General features: G+C 37.5%; 1 protein-coding gene across 9 annotated transcripts in view; it reads right to left on the bottom strand.

Moving 5' to 3' along the window:
- apba1a (amyloid beta (A4) precursor protein-binding, family A, member 1a) overlaps positions 1-21253 on the bottom strand; it is a 388552-nt gene that overhangs the window by 240328 nt on the left and 126971 nt on the right. For all 9 annotated transcript variants that reach the window (XM_039750752.1, XM_039750743.1, XM_039750749.1 and 6 more), the window contains one exon: positions 13605-13692. The gene's annotated coding sequence lies outside the window, so the exon portion shown is untranslated. The remainder of the gene's footprint in view (positions 1-13604; positions 13693-21253) is intronic.

Below are 21253 nucleotides of genomic sequence, written 5' to 3'. Positions count from 1 at the left end.
ATGATGGTAGAAAGAGAGTCCAGGGTTTTGAGAGAGACAGGGGGTGCTTAGTATGGGTAAGTGATGAGTAAGTGATCCCACCAGATAGATAGGATGCAAGACCTATTAGTTAAAGATAGCGGGTATTTTGCTGTGTTTTTACAAGTATCTGCACCTGATTGTCTTTTCCTGGAGTTTATTTTGGTTTAATAAAGGCAAATATTTTCTTATCTCTTTACCACTTAATGTGGGGGTATGACTGTTTGGCAAGGAAATATCAGGATGCAATCATATTACCAAAATAAAACAAGGCATGGCACAAGAAAAGTACCACCCTGGGTGGGTTTCAGTGGGGTGGTAGCAAGCTGTAATGTATGATTCGGCAGAAATGAAACATTCAGGGACACCAGTGTGCACAAGAGGAAAAGAGATAGTGGTCTCCAGGATGCTTCAGGGTAGATGCCAATGGTACCTAATGCTCTAATTAGTAAGAGAAAGAAAAAGTAAGAATGGTTGGCAAAAGCACCTCGTCAACTGGTGGAAGCTTAGCTTGTTGGAGAATCTAGGACCAAGTCTCCTGATTTAAGGTTAAAGCATCATGGATTGGCAGATGGTCAATATTCCACAGTGTGACCATTACAAGGAAGCTGGGAAGCAGACTATGTTTCTTTGTGTTCTCTTTCTTTTTTTTTCTAAGACATGTTATCAACCCGTGTATTACTTCCTTTTTCATATGCTGGACAGTGGACACTGTCACCCAGAGTTGTGTGTTCGTGTCGTCAATTTACGATTTTCCTTAGTTTACCCTCAGAAAGGAAAACACTGGAGGCTCGACAGGCAACCATGTCACTTCCACATCTATAAGAAGCACTGCCTTTTCTGGTCTCTTGGTATTTAACATCTAGCCTCACCAGAAGTCATTAGTCACTTCTAGCCTCACGTCTAAAAAAAGAAATGGCATGAAATCTAGCATACAGTAAAAACCCTTCTTTTCCACTTTTGATTTAGTTGGTGCATTTACCAACTTGCCAATTAAATGCGGTTGACCAGGTGGTGCCCCAGCACTTCATCTTTGTTTGCTGGCATGTATAAGAGTAAAATTATGTAAAATTACCATTGAGAAGGCAGAAAAATGAAATCCATGACATAAGCAGTTTTAAAACCTCAGTGGCTACATACTGTACAACTAAAATGCATCTCTATGCTTCCGATTTTGAAACTTGACTTAGTAACCTGGGTGCTGATAGTTTACTAACTCCAACAATCAAGCAGTGACAGTGCTAGTCTTTCAGAGAAAGTACTTGTGAAGATAATTCCAATACAGCACTCCTTTGGAATGTTTCATTTGGCTTCTTGTTCATTTTGAGCTGCTGGGCATATGTATCATTTTTCTGTAAATATCCTAAATTGTGACCGTGCTGTGCATGGTAGAGCTTAGTTTATGAACTGTAGCTACTGTAAAGACTGAATTATACAAATCCAAAAACAAAATATACAAACTTAGCTCTGAAACTGTTTTACAAATTTGTACTTAGTATTCTTCTTCTACATATACATTTCTGACCACAACATTGGAAAAGAAACCAAAGAAGACATATTAACACAAAATAAAGTTTTTTTGGTGTTCTTTTAGCCCTGAAAGTGAATGTTACATCTTTCAGCAAAATTACATAATCCAAAATGTTAAACTTCAAATGCATGAGTTTTCATAAATGATACCATATGAAATTGCAGGTTGGGTAATTAGATGTTCATTTCATTTCATTTCACATACAACTCAAAGATTAACAATTAACATCACAAATTCAGAACACATCACAAAAGATTCCTTTTTTTAACTGTTTCTCAGTGATATAACTTGTTCAGTTACACAGATTTAATTTATTATAAAGTGATTTAAGATATTTATTACTATATTGTGACAGTTCTGATACCAGGCTGGGAGAACAGTAAGATGGAAGGACAGGGGGAAAACAACCTGGCAAGTCTACAGGCTCCCCTGACACAATAGATGGCAGCCTCCCCCTGCCCAGTCACCCAAAGGGCATGCTGGGAACCTGAGTTCTATAGAGCAGCCTTGTCGCGTCCAGTGTGTGCCACCAGGGGGTGCTGCAGGGGTATGTGATCCCTATTCTCTGAGACTTCCAATTGACCCAGAAGTGACTTCATCTGGCAATGCCCTGACACCAGAAGCAGTCCCAGGTCCAAGATAAAAGAAACAACCTTTCCACAACCAGGCAAGTCAGGGTCAGGGGTAAGGAAGACAAAGCTCACCTTGAGGTGTGGAACAGAGGAAGGAAAAGAAAGAAGAGGTACTGTGTGTATTTGAGACTAATTGTGAAGGATTAATTATTAATAAATCATTTATTGAAACCAGGACTTGTGTCTGTGTGATGGTGTCTGAGGTTTGGGAGGCTGCAGCACCACCTACTACCCACAATATATATATGTTTTTAAAACCCAGGGCAACAAGGTGACATGGTGGCCTCATGGATTTATCATTCTGTTTTAGTATGGAGAGTGATGTTCTTAGTGTCTGTAGTGGTTTTCTTTCTATATCCTTGAAGATGTGTCTGTTAGTTTACCTGGCAACCTGTCTGAGAGAGTATGTGGGAGTACGCAGTAGCAGTTCATGGCATAGGCAGTATTGGCAAATGATCAGCGTCATCCATATCACATGCAGTTGCCACTCATATTTACACTCGCCCCTGGTACCTCTTTCACTGCTCTGTACTGCTTTCTGCTGTTTGGAATGCAGCCCAAGTAAGGTGAAGAGGGGCTGTGAAATAAATAGTTTCTTAAACTCTCTGACTGTTGATTGAATGAAATGACACCTATCAAAATTAAATTCATTCACTTTTGTTTTTTTAAATGTGTACAAGCATATAATATAACAAATATACCACAGCAAAAGAAACAAAATGAAAAGCCTTTCAGTTTTCTCAATTTACAATTAAATAGTTAAATCAATAAATTAGATAAATTATGAAAAATACATTTGTAGTATTTTGAGCTGGGTTAACCTTTGATTAACAGGTCAAGGGGCTGAGTTATCACTTGGTGATGAGGTCTAGATGATGTATCCATTATAAGAGCTAAAAAAAGTTTATTGAACCACAAATGTTGTCATAATTGGTTAGGTCAAAGTAATCTAGTGTTTTTTCTTAGGAAAATGAAGAGAACTAAAGATAAAGGTATGTCATGTCACAACATCATCCTAAACATTCTATATTAGATTTTTATATTAGTAACAGTAGTGTTAAATGAGGACAAGACCAATAGCAAGTTAACATTTTTTGTTCTTATGGATTCTAATACATACAACTACAATACAGAATAACCTTCTCTTACAGCACACAGACAATAGGCTGCAACAGAAAGGCTAAACAATAAAGCTACTGAATTTGGTTTTTCTATTTTGATTTGATTAAATTGATTCAGCAGATGGAATACTAAATTACCTGTAAGCATTGACAACAAACATAAACTGTAACATTATTGTGTATAGACAGAACAACAACAGATAAGTAGCTTAAAGATAATTTCAAATATGGCCAAAATGAGCAGTAACCAGTAAACACAAAAAGCATGAACAAAATATCTATATATATAATTCACTAAGGCAAGACAACCATGAAAAGCATGCCGGAAGGGGCGTGGAAACACTAAGTCGCCGACAAGTGAGACACCTATGGCGCACACAGGAAGGAGCCACGGCCACCAACTCCAAGACCATTGGATACGACGAAAACTCACAGGGCCACGCCCACCAACTCGGACGCGATGACACAGAAAAAATGGCGTCATTTATGTTTGTCTGTCGTAGAGGCCACATGCAGTGCAGGTCGGGTTAATGTCAGCTACGTTGACTGTTCATAGAGGCATGTTTCTCGCGAAGGTGAATCGCCATATGCAGCGTGTGAAACGGTTTGCGAGGGGTATCCCATGGGATCCTTAAAACAATCCTTTAAAACTGAGGTTAAAGCACAATGAAGGAATCAGTCTTTAAAAACCAATAAGCCCTGTGCCTCTGTTTCATTACCGTCTCACCTGCTTCACAAATGCAGGCCCTCCAACAATCGAGACGCTCTGTCAGCAGCTGACCTTCTTTGTGCCTGACTGGTTCACACAGAGGCAGCGCAAGAGAAAGCCGCGCCAGAGACAGACAGAGACACACACACAGGCAGCTGGTGGGCGGCTCTCCGTGACTTTCTCTTGCGAGCGGACACATGACCAGGCGGTGTGTATGCTTCGAGAACAAGGCTGGACGCGGCTTGCGACCGGGCACATGAGCAGACAGTGTGTATGCTTCGAGTGCGAGGGTGGACGCGACAGGACCATCTAGGATAAATCATTTCGCGGATGTGATTCGCTGTATGCAGTGTGTAAAACAGTTTGTTTGTTGCAGATGTGAATCGCTGTATGCGGCGTGTAGAACAGTTTGCGAGGGGTGTCCCTGTGTCTTTCCAGAAGTGTTCAACCATCAATAAATTATTATGCGGCGTTTGTTATGCCACGGGGTCACTATTGTGTTGTATTTTGCTCTCTCCAGAGTTCCATCTTTTCATTCACTTACTGTTGTATTCTCACACTAACCTGTTTTAGACAACCGTGTCTTTCCAGAAGTGTTTACCATTCAATAAATAATTATGCATGAGATTGAGCGTGTGTCTAGGCGTGGGTAAGCCGTTGAACCCCATTCAGGCTGCAAACCGTGGAATTGCCACTAAGTGCGACTCATACGCTCCCACTGTTTTCGACCCTACCCTTTGTACACACCCCCCTCCCACACATTGACTGTTAATAGAGGCATGTTTCTCGCGGAGGTGAATCGCCATATGCAGCGTGTAAAACTGTTTGTGAGGGGTATCCCATGGGATCATTAAAACATTCCTTTACAACTGAGGTTAAAACACAATGAAGTGAGCAGTCTTTAAAAAACGAGTTTTCGGTTACGACGCACGACCGCGTGCAGCATAGCAAAGTGTTGTACACGCTACATACAGCAATTCGCATCCGCGACAAACATGCGTCTTCTTAGATGTTCCTGCACTTTGTACACACCTCCCTCCCACCTCGCTACACCGCACGGACGATTGTGTGTTGGTTTGTTCCGTGCATTGTTACAATGTTGCTTTTCTTGCTGATTTATTACATTACCGATTTTGCAAATGTTAAATTTTCTCCCTGTGCTTAAAAATTATTAAAAAACCGGCCTGATTATGCGGCGTATGGTACGCCGCGGGTTGGCTAGTATAACAAAAAAGACAAGTTAGCTAGCCAACTAGTCAGTGAGCAAAAGAAAACACACAAGAACACAATCACTTCATGGAAAAGTTCACCTCTTTCACATTCCTAATAAATAAAAAGGTTTCAGTGGGATAAGAAAATTGTTGCCTAGCAACAAGAGATGCTACTTACAGAAAAGGGGCAAGCCCAAGAGAAGATGCATTTCAAAAATGAAAGGAGGGAAGGCTAATCACAGAAATGATCATCCAGCTGATTTTATGCTACTGTCTACTGCACTATGACATTACATCATCTTGAGGTAAGTCATTCAGTCACCTTTACTAAGCTATTGTCTGTTATGAAAATGTGCTTGAAGGGAAGTTGATCGTCATTACTATGTCTGATGTAGTCTGCAGATATTGACTAAATGTTTGTGAAAAGGAACAGTCATGCTAGTCTAACACGAGGATCCCTTGAGCTATATGTCTGACACGACTTGTTTCAAATTGCAGAAATTCCAAAAGGGGGTGCAGAGTTTATACTATATGTGCACACATGAATGCATATGCACATTTTCCTTCTGTGATACTCTGTGTTTAACCTTTTGAAGGCATCAGAAAAAAACATTGGCTGAAAACTCACAACCTGGATTAAAACATGGGGCATTAAAATGGCAGCATTGTAAACTGTGCTGGCCAAACCTGATGATTTACAATAAAACATGAAGTGATTAACAAATCAATGGCAGTCAAGCATCTCAGTGGGAGTCACCATGGTTGTTGTGGAAACATAGGATGTATTTTCTAAAAGAAAATGTTTTCTGAAAATACATTGTGTCCTGGTCAGGCTTTGCAACTACACCTGCTGAGGAACGCGCAGAGATGCAATCTGTTATTTCTCAGGTATAATCTCATGAATATGGATGTATAGCATCTGCCAAGAAGCAAAATACAAAAAAGAGAGCGTGAGAGAGATTCTTCACACGTCAAAATGGATTGCAGTCATTTTCAAAACATACAGCAAGTTAAATTTAGCAGACATTTACTGTTTCAGGCAATAAACAGAGCTAAACATGCAGGCAGAATGTACAATAGCATGATGGTAACATAACTGTAAGCCAAAAAACAAGAGTAAATACTTTCAGAAAAGCTTGGTGGTAACATGTAGGACAGCAATGAGTGCTCCTTCTGTCTTCATTTTCTAAATCAGATAAATCAGTATGTATAATAACATGTGTTTTCTGAACATATTGATGTACAGTATGGTATGACTAAACTACAGAACCAATAATAAAGATCATCCCAAATATGGTCCATGTCACATGGAACCTCACCGGCAATTCTGCCAAACATATTATTATATAAGGGTATAAGGAACAATAACCCAGGAAAACACCAGTAAAAATAAAGGAAAGGAACTGAGTTAACATTATTAAGAACATTTAAAGCCAAATTACAAATTAATCTACAGTTGGGTAAATTTAATTTCAAGTTTGAATATTTAAATTAATACTTCGATTCTGTATTTAAAGTGTCATCCAAAGCTTTATTTATGTATATTGCAAAGGTTAAATAGATTTGAAATTGAAATCTTTTAAACATGAAAGCAAAGCCTGTTGGTATGAAAGAGTTCTAGGGATTAGGTTTTTTTTTTGCCCAGTAACTCTTCCGTTATTACAACAAGCGATAGTAGTCCTAAATTATGGAGAATTTCAATTATTAATCTTATGCCAAAGCTGTAACACAACATTCTGAAACGGTCTTAATCTAATTCATGGTCACAGGGGAGCCAAAGCCTATTCCAGCAGCATTAGGTGACAGTTAGAAACCAGTTTGGAACAGAAAGCCATCACAAGGTACATTCATATACACCAGCTTGGAACTGCAAAGTAACCTAACCAACATGCCTCTCGGGATACAAGTGTGCCACAATCTGTCCTATAAATTTAATTTTTTTCAACTGTTGCTTGGCCTGTACAAATATTTTGAGCATAGTGTTTCTAAAGCCAAAGAATCTAGTAGTTGCATTCACCTTTTGCTTTATTATGTTTTTCACATTTTTAAAAACAATTAACGTCAATGAGATTTTGAACATGTTGATAAAATGATTTGAGTTAGTAAGAGTTTTTTTGTATGGATATATATGTTTGTGTGCTAACTTACTAATGCAAATGACTCGCGTAGTGGAGAGTGATAGGCAGGGAAAGTTAACCTGAAATAATAAACTGACTGCAGCTCTGAGAGAAAAGGTTTATGTAGTTGTTAGTGACCTGGTGAACTGATGACTGGAGATGGCACCAAAGTGAAAATTCTTTACACTATAAGAAAATATTTTGGTGCTGTATAAATGTAAAATTTGATTTTGTCTCTGTTAGACATTACATTTCCAATAGTTTGTTCTATTGAACTGTATTTTTTTATTGTTTATTAAAACGCTGGGGAGCAGGGGAGGGCGCCAGAGGGGATGGACTGGGTGGCCCATTAACACATAATCACAAAGGAGCCAATTTAAAATTTCAGGACTACTTTATTTTTGCTGCGGGAAGAAACCCACGTAAGATGAAGAAAAATCCACACATGTGGGGAGAGCATGTAAACTCCACACAGCAAACAAATGCGCAAAGGCAGCATGCTGAATCAGTGAGACAGCAGGGGTAACCTGTATGTCACCATTCACAGGAAGAAATTGCACACTTTTTAAATTTTCTAAACTTAATTTATTTTGATGTGTGGAATAGAAAAATTTCTAAATGTATGGACTAATGTTTATTTGCCTAGTATTACTTACTCAGCAATATGGTAAGTTATTAAATGTGTGTGACAGTGCGGGTCGGCTCCTTGATCCCGCTTCTCATTTGGGTTCCTCTTGAACCCGACACCGTCGATAGTCATGACCAGGGTGAGCTGTACAAATGAGAACACCACATGAAGCAAGGGGAAGGTGAAAAAGTGTACAGTGCCTTTATTAACAACAACAAATGGTGTCCAAATAAATAGTGCAGTGTTTCAAAATAGTCCATAAATAAATAATCCATAAAAACTTGTGAAAAAGTGGAGGTTAAAATAATCCAATAAATCCCATTAAAACAAGGTTAAAATACTGGAAGGAACAATCATTTAAAAAAAAAAAACCCGGTGCCTTCTCCTTTTATCTGGAGGCTCCTCTGCTTATACTTCACGGGCCTCACAGCAGAGGAGTTGCCCTGTCAGCAGACGCAGCTGACTTTCCACATGTCCAGTTGCCTTCTGTCCCCTGGCTACATACAGTACAGGCTCCCTCGCTGGACCAAGACTCAGGTCCCCAACGACCAGGGCGCTCATGCTGTGGCTCTCCCCCAAGCCTCCTTGACCCCATTGCCTTCCGCAGTGAGCCGTCCAAACTCCTGGTCACTCCCGCTCTTCAAAACAGCTCAGTGGGAGTGACCCATTCCGACTGCCCCCGAGTGTCAGCCATACACTCCTTATAGGGGCTCTCCTCCCAGCTGCCTGCCTACTGTCCAATAAGCCTGCTCCCTTTCGTTTGCTCATTTCCATACCTGCTCTTTCACCTCCTGCCACCTACCTTTATTCCTTCACTACCCTCCATTCTGTCTTTTTTCTTCTTTTCTCCCATCTTGCACTCACAATTCCCCTTTTAAAATAGGGATGTGGCACAGGAATGATGATTAGAAGCTCCCTGTATCAATTACAGCCATAGGCGATTCTGCACCCATGCACTTAAGTATGGGACCGCTCACATCGGGCCCAGGAACCACACCTGCAACACTGCCATGCCCCCTTCTTAAAGCTGCAAGTGTGGCGATTATAAGCCGCTGACCTCACTTTACCACAATGTGATAAACTTATTTGCACATCATACCCACTTAACAACCAAAACAAAGCTGTTATTGTCACGTACACCTTTCACCAGTGGTACAAATTATACTTGACTGAATAAGGTAAAAGGTTTATAATTCATTCTATGACTTAAATTTTTTACTGTACTACCACTTCAAGAAAATGTACTCTGTCCATAACTTATGGAGATATTTCAGAGTGAGAAAAGACTTTGAGATCTAAAATCCATATTGTTATAAAAATACTTAAATAATTAAAGTGTGATATCTTGTAATATAATAATACGTGCAGCAGATAGGGTACAATTTCTCGCCATGTTAAATATGTTTATTTATATATTTATTGATAGGTTAATTGTTAATTGCTTGTAGGTTTGCAGGGAGTCAAGGTCAGGCTCAAGGACAATCCATTTTCTCACAAACTGCTGTATAGTAACACTGAAGAGGTAATCAAATTACAAGCTCTTTTAATACCTGCATAGTATTTTGGTTGAAGTGATAGAAAACAATGAACAAAAAAAAAAACCTCAACTGCAAGCTTTTTACCTTCTACAGTGGAGTAAAAAGAAACCAGCAGGAAGATGATGGGCTTTTCCATGTCTGTACAATTTCAGAGCTCCAAAAATCTATAGAAAGAAATGAGAACTGAACGAAAATGCACTTAAGTATTAAGGGCTTGTAGAAGAAAAGGATTCTGCCATTTCCATCTCTAGCTGTAAGACTGATTACTGGCAGAGAGTAACAAAGCAAACAATAAAGAGTGAAGTAACATTTTAGTTGTGTCTGTAATCAATTTTTCTGTGTCTGTAATCAATTTTTCTCTCAGCTGTCCCATTCTTTTGATCAGCTCACAATAAGCAATCAAAGTACATTTCTTCTTAAAGCATACAAAAAGACAGCAAGGCACCCTTGTTACTTACTACAACTTATCTCTCTCTAACAAAGGACCAACAGCATGTAACACAGGCATACATCAGCCATACTTTTTTGTGATCACTCTTTGAAATAATCCGTGCACACATTTCCTGTACTCAGTCCAGTTTTAGCATGGTGGAGATTCAGTGCCAATCACAGCAGCATCACTGAACATCCTATCAAAGTTTGTTCGAGTAATTCTGCTTTTCTCCTACATATTTAGGATAAGCATGTTAGATTAATTGATCACTCTAGGTTCGCTTTATATGAACATGTACATTATATGTGTGCTTTGCAACTAGTGGGCTGTCTGGAGTTGGATTCAGCTTTATGCTCAATGCCACTGGAATAGACTTCCCAAAAAAGCTTTACTGAAATGTCATCGGGCCAATGTCATTTTGTCATGTCATTTTATCCATTGCTGTACAAACGTAATGATAAGATTAATCATTAGACCTGGTGAAAAAATGAACAATACTTTTAAAAGCAGGAAATTCACAGAGGATGCTGTTCAGCTAGTGAAGTCATTCAAGAGAACAAGTTAGCAACTCTCCTCACTATGCAGTGAATGTGCTCCTATAGCCAGAGCTGCAAAAGTAACCTTTACTTTGTAATCACATACTGATTTTTGTTGGAAGGCTGAATAGGGAAGAATGGTTATTAAAAAAAAAGTAGGTAAGAGGCCATCAACAACGTTTTAATCACATTCCATTTTTAGAAATAATTTCACCTATGGAATCTACTTTACATGAATGATGCCACTAAAAAGCCACATTTTCTACAACTTTCAATTAGACATATCTGTTTGACTATTCTCAAAGACTAGCTTATACAACAGCTTTTACACAATGCTCCCAAGTCCTAAATAAAACTGGGACAATATAGCTGAAAACATGAATGCCTCTGTATTGAGTTGGACACATTCAAATGATGAGCTGCAAATATTAGAATAAAGAAAATGAATTGTGAATTGGTTTTGGCAAATGCAATGAATTTGCTAGATTCCAGATTATTCAGAATAGCAATAAAAGCTCTTTGAAAGCTTAGAACAAAAAGAAGACACAACCATGGCAGAAAGAGTCAAAGATGCACAGCTACCTGTGTGCTCCCTCAAAGACAATATTTGCTGAGTATTTTATCAATGCAAATAACCTCCCACATGCCCTGCTGAAAAACTGGCACTCATACAGGCTATAATCCACACATCATGAGCAAAGTGAAAATTTCATTTTAACATAAGGAAAAATATAAGGAAATGTAACTACTCAAAAATTACACTTTCATATTACCGGAAATGTCCAAATAAAGAAGGCAGAGAGACTGAGTCTTAGACCATGAAACAAAAATGGGCTTGGCTTTCCTTATTTTAGTGGTAGTAGTAGTTGCAGTAACAGAAACACTAGTACTGTATTAGCATTGTCAAATGCATAGAATAGAGTGAAATTCTTACTTTCATGTCTGATAAACTTGCTACAGTGAAATCCAGATAGATGCAATATGCTTGCTGAATTCTGTTTTTAAATGCAACACTCTACAGCAAATTGGATGCTGGGTCTGAATAGGTTAGAAGGCAAATTTGAAAAAAAATGCCAGAGATGAAATGAGAACCGTCTTTATGGATGTTTCAGAAAAACAGTGGTTGCCGTTTACTAATTTCTATACACAAGGCTTTATTCAATAGAGAGTACAACATGTTAAATAAAAGTCAAAAAGAAAACAAATCAAAAGCAGATTTTTTTCAAAAGGTTTTTATTACTTTAGTACAAGTCTCTCTCTAAAACTCACTCTTTTAAATTTTAAAGTCCAGACACTGTTTAAGGTGCATGGCCATCGTCACCATGTGACATGGGCCACAGAACTAGGCGAGACCACATGGGCCCAGACTTAAGACTACTTTACTGTATTCTATGTTGTTATACGTTACATAACCACTAAGCGAGATTGTTTGATGGTCAAGCATGACAATAAGAATTTGATTGTACTCTCTACATGTGACAATTAAATCAAAACGTATTACACTGTATTGTTTTTTATGCCAAATCAATAAATTATCATTTTGAAAGAGCCAACGCCATTAACAACCTGTGAGTTGTCCCTAAATTCATAACACTAATCAACACTCAGCTTTACTTTCTGTGGCAAAAAGTGTGCATGCACAAGAAGACAGATACTGAGGAAATTTAAAAAATGCAGATTACAAAATATTAATAAACTGGTAATAAATCTCTGAGCTGTTTGGCATATTAACATAGTTTCACTTTGGTGAATTTAGTGGGTGATAATTTGTTTCTTCATATTGCATACTTCAGTGTAAGTCTAGTGAATCCTTAATTAATGTTTAATAAGACCAAATAAAGCTCTCATATTCACAATTAATTTACCAGCATGTTACGAACTCTTAATATGCCAAACTGCGTGATGAAAAACCACTTCATTGGTGCTTTGTGAGAGTTGTTAAGACCAAAGGTTACTTTAGATTATATTAAAATGTTACTAAAATATTAATAAAATTCTGCTTTTTAGGTCTTGATGCCAGTTCATAGTTGTGGTTTATATCAATTATGAATCAACTTTGAACGATTTTTTAACTATCTTTATATCAATACTGAATGTTGCCTTTTGGTCATGTAGTAGTGAGTCCTAAAGTAATCTCTGGGAATCAATGCCTTTCCCCAAGCCCTGATGTTCTGTTTGATACCCCCAGATGCTTTCTGCAGTCCATAATGTGCACATCACCTGCCTAGCAAGGCACAGCATACAAAGCACCAAAAACAGTGACACCCATGAACAAAATATTCAAAATAGTAACATCCATGAAAATGAAATATACAAAATAAAGACAAGATGTAGTCACCAAGCCAACAATAAAAATATGAATAATCAGAAATAAAATGAATAATGGATGATGTGTACTTTTTTTAAAAAGGTCATCAGTGCATCCTGACAAAGGAAATATAAAAATATCACAGCTCAAATACAATCTAATCAAATGTTGAGTGAAGCAGAAATAACATTAGCCACTCCTGGAGCTAGGACCAAGGTGGTGCTCATTGGCCAGACTGCAGCTGAAAAGCCAAGTGGGAGATACCATGTAGGCTCACCACTCCTAAGGTGAAGGGGTGATGCCAGTCAGATGAGAGGCACAGACAAGGAATGTTCTGACATACTAAACCAAGACAAGTCTGTAACACTCATGTATCAGAACACAAGCCCTTTATGTTAAAATGTATACAACATATTGCTCTGCAGTCAACCTGGCAGAAAGACTGACATCTAGTTTTCACAGACTATACTTATACAAAGCTGGACACATTTTAGATTTTGGCTTCTCAGGCGGTTTCAGTCCCGTAAATTAACTTTACCCACCTAATGGTTTTAACACTTAATTCATACTACCCAATGGTCACTGCTGGGATGAACATGAGACACTGGGCAAGTTAAAAATGTATGGTCCTTCAAATCTTGTAAAAAATAAACACAATAAAATACACAATACTTCTACTTTCAAAAATATCTAAAAATAACTAAGAGCTTTTTTACTATGCAGTGAGCATCCTGAACAAAATAGGACAATCAATGTCTTCCTATACACTGTCTTTCAGTGATATCATTGCATATGCTTTTAACATTTGGCCAGTTAACTCACATTCACATCCATGTAGATTTCAGATGAGCAGTCCTGTTTTTAACAGCCCCAAAGGGAAAGAATTCAGGATTCCAAACTTTTCAAAATCCTAGACAAAAAAAAGAAAAGAAAATGAAGATGTAGAACATATGGAAAGATTTTCGATGAGACGCTGTCAAGACTGAGAAGGAAACAATTCTATCTGTTAGGTGGAAAACATTATTGTGTGACAGATGTGACAATATTTATGGCAGCAGCAGGCTATTTAAATTCAAGTCACAAGCCACACTCCTCTTTAGTGAGGAAAAAATAAACTTCTCTGGGATACTTATTTTCTCTACAACTATACAGCAACATAAATTGTTTCATTAATAAATTATATCACATAAAAATGTTGCCAAAAAAAAAGATTTTCTCATCAGAGGGTAAACAGCTGTAGCTGAATACCAAGTAACAGAATGGGCAGCATTGTCTTAATAAAATTTCCCTAAACATTTTTGGCCACTGTTTCTCTATTTAGCAGAGGTTACTGTAATGGAGAACAGACTCTCCATTTCTCTCTATTTTTCATTCTCCAGAGGCTCAGGTCATTACAAAAGACCACCACAGAATTTTTTTGCATTCAGTCATTTTAAATGTAATGTACACTAGACTTTTTGGATGTACGTACTTACTGGCATATACATGTTGACTCTTGGCCAAATAGCATGAAAGAATAACTGCTCATTCACATATGATATATAACCTGCAGTGCAAATTAATATCAATAATTAAAGGAGTAGGTTATTGTTTCACAAAAGATCTCCTTCAACTTTCTATTGCCTGGATGCCATTTTTGTTGTTTAGATTCTGATTTTGAGACATACAGACATTGGCTCATTGGCTCTTTAACCCACATAATTTATTATTTGTAACACTCTGAATTACAGGTACATCTTTGCATGGTCTCACATTAGTGCTTGTATATATGTTATTATATTCCTGAGATAATCAAAATAAGTTTCATTATAACAATTTTTTATTTGAATTTGATCACATTTTTGTGAAACAATAATCTGCTCCTTCATTGTTATGGTGTGTAATGTGCCCATTAATCTTTCTTGAATCTGCAGTTATTTTAAGGATAAAATATCTTACAGCGAAACAGGATCCATTCAATCTAAGTAGGCAAACAAGCACAAGATCATCTATCTCAGGAGAATAACTGTGGAGGATCCAATGCCCATTAAATATCTGGTCAGTTCCCTACCTGTGTACTCGGGTTTCATACTTTTCTGGGGGTTTCAGTATTTGACATGCTACAACCTTCTGCTAGAAGACCATATTTCAGGCTAAGTATGATAAAATCAATAAAAAAATAAAAGTAACTTCTTATTACAACCACAATTAATTCACTACCCAGTGTACATCACTAAATAATAATCTAATAAAGCTATATGCCATTAATTTATCTGATAGAAAAGTGAGAAAAAAATAAAGGTAGCTGTAAAAAAATCATCTTTCAGTATGATTTCTTGAAAGAAGACTGCTTAAAATTTTCTTTTTTGCCCCTTCTGGACTTTGTAAAAGATCTTATTATTGCCAGGTCTTAGTGATCTTTAATTGCCCCTGTATTTTCACATCTGAAAGGCAAGGCCTTTTGCAACACATGTGGAACAGTAAATTTTAAAAATTAAAATTCTTTCACCACTGAACAAAACTTGAAAGCAAAATAGGCTAACTTAGGCTTTTAAAAGCATCTGTCATCTGTCAATACAAACCAAACGGAACAGGACAGAAAAAAGACAACTCAGTTGAGTTTGCCACTTCCTCTACTTTCTCTTCTATTCTGTCTTTCTCGCTTGACCAGCTTATGTTATGATAATGGTATGAGTTTATACCATACCATTATGGTATAAACTATGGTATAAACTGTTTCAGTATAACATATTTTTTAAATATCAAGAAGTTCAAAAGAAATGGTATTTTCCTAACTTCTATTAGTAGAAATTTTATTTTACCATTTTGTTTTAAGAATGTCACCATTTTGAAGTCAAGTTATGTGCCCATCATAAGTCACGTTGGATAACATCTTTGGAGTAGTGGTTTAGAAACTGAACGTTTGTCAGAAAAGCAAAAATGTAACTATCCCTCTCACTCGCAATTAATAAAATGTATTACTCAGTTAAAATTCTGGATGATTTACTTGCCCTTTCTGCTAGGCTTTAGTGACACTCCAGGCTTGTTAAGAAAGCAGATTTAACAAGGATACAGGCATGTACTGTAGCTGCACTTTCCCGCACTTGCATTCCAAACTAAGTGACTGAACTCCAGCTTCTGCCAGGATCAGCCTGGGCTTCATCTGATAATAAAGGTGTAAATCTGTTGAACTGATATCTCTCTAAAGGTCCCTCTACAGATTACTTGAGCCAGAATGTGCGAAACGGACTCAAGAAAGAACTAAGACCAATAATTCAAGGGATGACAACTAGGATGAACAGAATAACTTGTCTATTAGAAGACACTGATTTTGTAAGTGGAAGTGACTTCAATCTAATCAGGAGAAGGGTTAATCTTCCTTTCCTTGGAGCGCCAAATCCAACAATCTCTTGTGAACCTGAGGCTGAGTCTCAGTCTGTCAAGCCAAAGCTGTGTACCAATAGTCTGACAAGGGTGAGAAGCCATTACTTCAAGAAGGGAACTTCAGCATCTAAACCCCTGGGCCAGAATGAGTAATGCTGTTTTCCTATGAAGTGGCAAAAAGACAGCAGAAAACAAGCTGAGGAAGCAGTAGAACAGCACTGACAAAGATCAGACAGCAATTAGAAAGAGTGCACTTCAAAGCATGAAGAATCCTCCACTTGAACCTGGACCAACAACAAAGCAACAACTCCATTCAACCTCAGAAATCATCAGATAAACAAGACCGCTAAATACCAATAAACAGCCAACCTATATATTTTCTAGTCAGTCTACATCCAGTCTTATATGTTAATATATAAATGCGTTTCTCATACTTCTATAATCTTTGTGTTTATTATTAAATTGTACTATTCTGTTCCTTAAAACAAGTGTGCCTCAGTTACCTTGATATAAGTCTAAAGGTTGGAAACCCCCTCCTACAACAAAGAAAGGTAAGGCAAATAAAGTAGGAACCTTACCAAATTATTTGAGTAATTTCTGGTATTGCTGAAGGCAAAATGATTATATTTACCCTTAAGTTCTTAAGGAGGCTAGTGAGTACATTAACCCTTGACACATTTTAGGAAGTCACTGAACACTGGGGAGATTCAGAAGGACTACAAAATGGCAAATATTATCCCGTTATATAAAAAGGGTGACTGGGCAGATCAAAGCAACTATGGGCCAGTAAGCTTAACATGCATCACAGGAAAATTAATGGAAGGAATGATTAAGGATAAGATTGAACAGCACATGGAAAGTAGAGGAGTTTTTCTGAACAGTCAGCATGGGTTCAGAAGAGGGATGTCATGTTTTACTAACATGCTGGAATTCTATGAGGAAGCAACAAAAGAACATGATGAAAGTGGAGCATATGATATTATTTATCTTCACTTTCAGAAAGGATTTGATAAGGTGCCACATGAGAGGTTCGGCATCAAACTAAAAGAAGTGGGAGTTCAGGGTGATGTTTTTAAATGGGTGCAGAACTGGCTCAGACACAGGAAGCAGTGGGTGATAATGAGAGGAACCTTTTCAGAATTGGCTGATGTTAAGAGTAGTGTTCTACAGGGGTCAGTGCTAGGGTTGCTGCTGTTTTTAATATATACAAATGATTTAGATAGGAATATAAGTAACAAGCTGGTTAAGTTTGGGGATGATACCAAGATAGGTGGATTGGCAGAAAATTTGGAGTCTGTTAAATAATTACAGAAGGACTTGGACAGCACTGAGGCTTGCGCAGATTTGTGTCAGATGAAATTTAATGTCCATTCCCAATGTGAACACTCATAAAATTATAATGGCTGGGGATTTTAATTGTGTTTTAAATCCAGACCTAGATAGGTCTCCTGCCACGGGGACGATGGCATCTAACACTGCAAAGACAATTACACAGTTTGTAACTGACCACAACTTATCAGACCCATGGAGATTTCTAAACCCAAACTCAAGAACATATTCCTTCTACTCACCAGTGCATAATTGTTACTCACGTACTGATTATTTTTTTGTAGAGAACCACTTCTTTCCTACGATTAAATCCTGCAAGTACAACGCTATTGTTATTTCCGAACATGCCCCTCTGATCTTGGAGATATAATCATTATGCTCCATATACTCATCTCGCAGATGCCGTCTTAACTCACTTTTATTAGCAGACGAGAACTTTACAGAATTTATATCAAAACAAATCAGTTTCTTTTTAGAGATAAATACATTCTCAGACATTTCCCTGCAGACAGATTATCTCATATCTTTCCCACAGAAATAATAATTGGAAGCCAAGCAGGTAGCAAAGCTAACCAGCGAAATTACTAGAATAGATCAAGAACATGCCAGGTGTCCAAGTGAGGCTCTTGACAGGAAAAGGCAGGCTCTGCATTCAGAACTTAACCTCTTGACAACTAAAGAAACTGAACAACTAATTTTTTAATCAAGATAAAATTACTATGAACATGGAAAGAAAGCTAATAAACTTTTAGCTCAACAAATCCACAAGCAAGAAGTTCGCAATGCAATCCCAGCAATCACCAACACAAACGGAGACAAAATCATTGACCATAAAAATATAATGCACACATTTAGAGACTACTATAAATCCTTATATTCTACTGAGTTTAAAGAAGATAAGACACAATCTAATGCATTTCTGGATGCATTAGAGATACCACAAATAGATACTCTTAGTGCAGAGGAATTGGATAAACCGCTGGCACTATCAGAATTACTAGATGCTATAAAGTCACTTCAGAGTGGGAAAGCAGCAGGCCCCAATGTCTACCCTGCTGAATTGTATAAGAAGTTCTCCACTCAGCTAGCTCCCCTCCTATTAGCAACATTCACAGAAGCTAGAGACAATAAAATTCTACCTCAACATTTCGTCATGCATTAATCTTTCCTAAACAAAATAAGGACTTATTACAATGTGCATCATACAGACCAATTTCACTTCTGAATAATGATGTTAAGATATTCTTCAAAGTCCTAGCCAGAAGGACGGAGAAAGTGCTGCCTTCAGTAATATCACAAGATCAAAATGGATTTAATAAAGGCAGACATTTAGTGTCCAATCTTCGATGCCTGTTTAATGTAATATACTCACCTGCAAAGTCAAACATCCCAGAGATTTTAGTATCCTTGGATGCAGAAAAAGCATTTGATATGATTGAATGGAACTACCTTTTCACTACATTGGAGGAATTTGGGTTTGGCCTGAACATTTGTGCATGGATCAAACTACTGTATACCAATCCAGAAGCTTCAGTTTGTATTAACAATATTAATTCAGACTACTTTTAAACTAGAACGTGGTACCAGACAAGGATGCTCCTTTTTGCAATCGCCATTGAGCCAATGGCAATTCACTGCCGAAATGCTTATCAGATAAAGGGGATTATCAGAGAAGCACTTGAACAGAAAATTTCTCTATATGCAGATGATATGGTACTGTATATATCAGACCCACAAAATACTGTGCCTGCAGTCCTAACAGCACTTACAGAATTTCAAAAGATTTCTGGTCTCATAATTAATTTGAATAAAAGTGTGCTCTTTCCAGTGAATTCTCAAGCACACAATATTAGATTGGACATCTTCCCTTTTATCATTGCAGATCAGTTTAAATATCTAGGGGTAAACATCACAAGTAAACATAAAGCTCTTTATCAACAAAATTTCATTGTTTGTATGTAAAAATTAAGCAAGACTTGCACAGATGGTCAACCCTTCATCTCACTTTAGCTGGAAGAATTAACATTGTTAAGATGAATATCCTCCCTAAGCTTCTCTTTTTATTTCAAAACATTCCAATATACATCAATAAATCGTTTTTAAGAAATTAGATTCAACCATAACCACATTCATTTGGAATTCAAAACATCCACGTATCCAAAGAGCGACCATACAAAGGCCAAAGGCAGAAGGTGGCATGGATCAACCTGACTTTCAGTTTTACTACTGGGCAGCAAACATACAAACTATAAAAACCTGGACATGGACACAAATAGATGAACATATATGGGCTTGGTCTGCAATAAAAATAAATTCCTGCAGTACTTCTTTATATTCCTTGCTTTGCGCCCCAATACATGCAAATTATCATCAATATACTAATAACCCAATAGTGCTCCACTCACTCAGAATATGGAACCAATGTAGGAAGCATTTTAAGATAGAGTATCTTTTACCGGTGGCACCTCTGCACGAGAACCATCTTTTTCAACCCTTGCAAACATATGCAGTTTTTAATGTCTGGAAAACATTTGGGATTAAATCACTTAGAGATCTGTACACAGACAATGTCTTTGCATCCTGTGAACAATTACACTCCAAATTTAACTTTCCAGCAACACATTTCTTTCACTATCTTCAAATTAGAAACTTTGTTAAACAGAACTTGCCCAATTTTCCTCACCTCCCACCTCCCTCTATGCTGGAAAATATATTGATTAGTTTCAAGGACTTAAGACAGCATCTCTGCAATATATAAAACCATTTTACAGTCCCTCCCTTTCAAAGATCCAAGAGGACAATGGGAAAAGAATCTCTCACTCAACATATCAGAAAAGGAGTGGAAGGTAGCAATGCAGAGAATTCACTCGAGCTCCACATGCACAAAGCATACAATTATTCAACTCAAAATTATACATCGAGCACATCTGTCTCGCTTAAAATTGTCCAAAATGTTTCCAGGGCAAGATCCAACCTGCGAACACTGCAATCAAGTTCCAGCCTCACTAGGTCACATGTTTTGGGCCTGCACCAAATTAACATCATTCTGGACCAAAATTTTTAAATGCCTTTCAGACAGCCTTGGTGTCACAATCCCTCCTAACCCATTAACAGCTGTGTTTGGTATACTTCCAGATGGGCTTAAACTGGAGAAGGACAATCAAACTGTAATTGCCTTTACTACATTAATGGCACTCAGACTTATCTTGCTCAACTGGAAGAATCCTAACTCTCCCCTTTTAAGTCTGAGGGTAACTGATGTTATATATTATTTGAAATTGGAAAAAATAAAATTCTCACTTAGAGGAACTGTGCAGAAATTTTTTAAAACCTGACAGGATCTAATCAATAACATTCTAGAATAAGCTTTTAAAGCACTGAGGAAGCAGATTCTCTCCTCGTTTTATTTTTCCTTTTTCTTCTCCATTTATCTATATTCACTTATTAATTTATCTATTTACTTAATTTTACTAGGTTTAAGTTTTATTTTGCTGCCCATGCTCTCTTTCTCAGGGGTGGGGTTTGATTTGTTTTCAATCGTCTTCTTGTAAAATTGAAATTTAATGTCAATAAATGTAAAGTATTGCACATAGAAAATTGAGAGTACACCTTATGAGAAGGATTTGGGAGTCATAGTGGACTCTACGCTATCAACTTCCCGTCAGTATTTGGAGGCCATTAAGAAGGCAAATACAATGTTAGGTTATATAGCACCATGTGTGGAGTACAAGTCCAATAAGGTTATGCTCAAGCTTTACAACACACTGGTTAGGCATCAT

Source organism: Polypterus senegalus, chromosome 4 (assembly GCF_016835505.1).
Source record: "Polypterus senegalus isolate Bchr_013 chromosome 4, ASM1683550v1, whole genome shotgun sequence".
Taxonomy (NCBI): Eukaryota; Metazoa; Chordata; class Cladistia; order Polypteriformes; family Polypteridae; genus Polypterus; species Polypterus senegalus.
The sequence above is the reverse complement of the archived record's forward strand: the minus strand, read 5'-3'. Positions and strand labels throughout refer to the sequence as shown.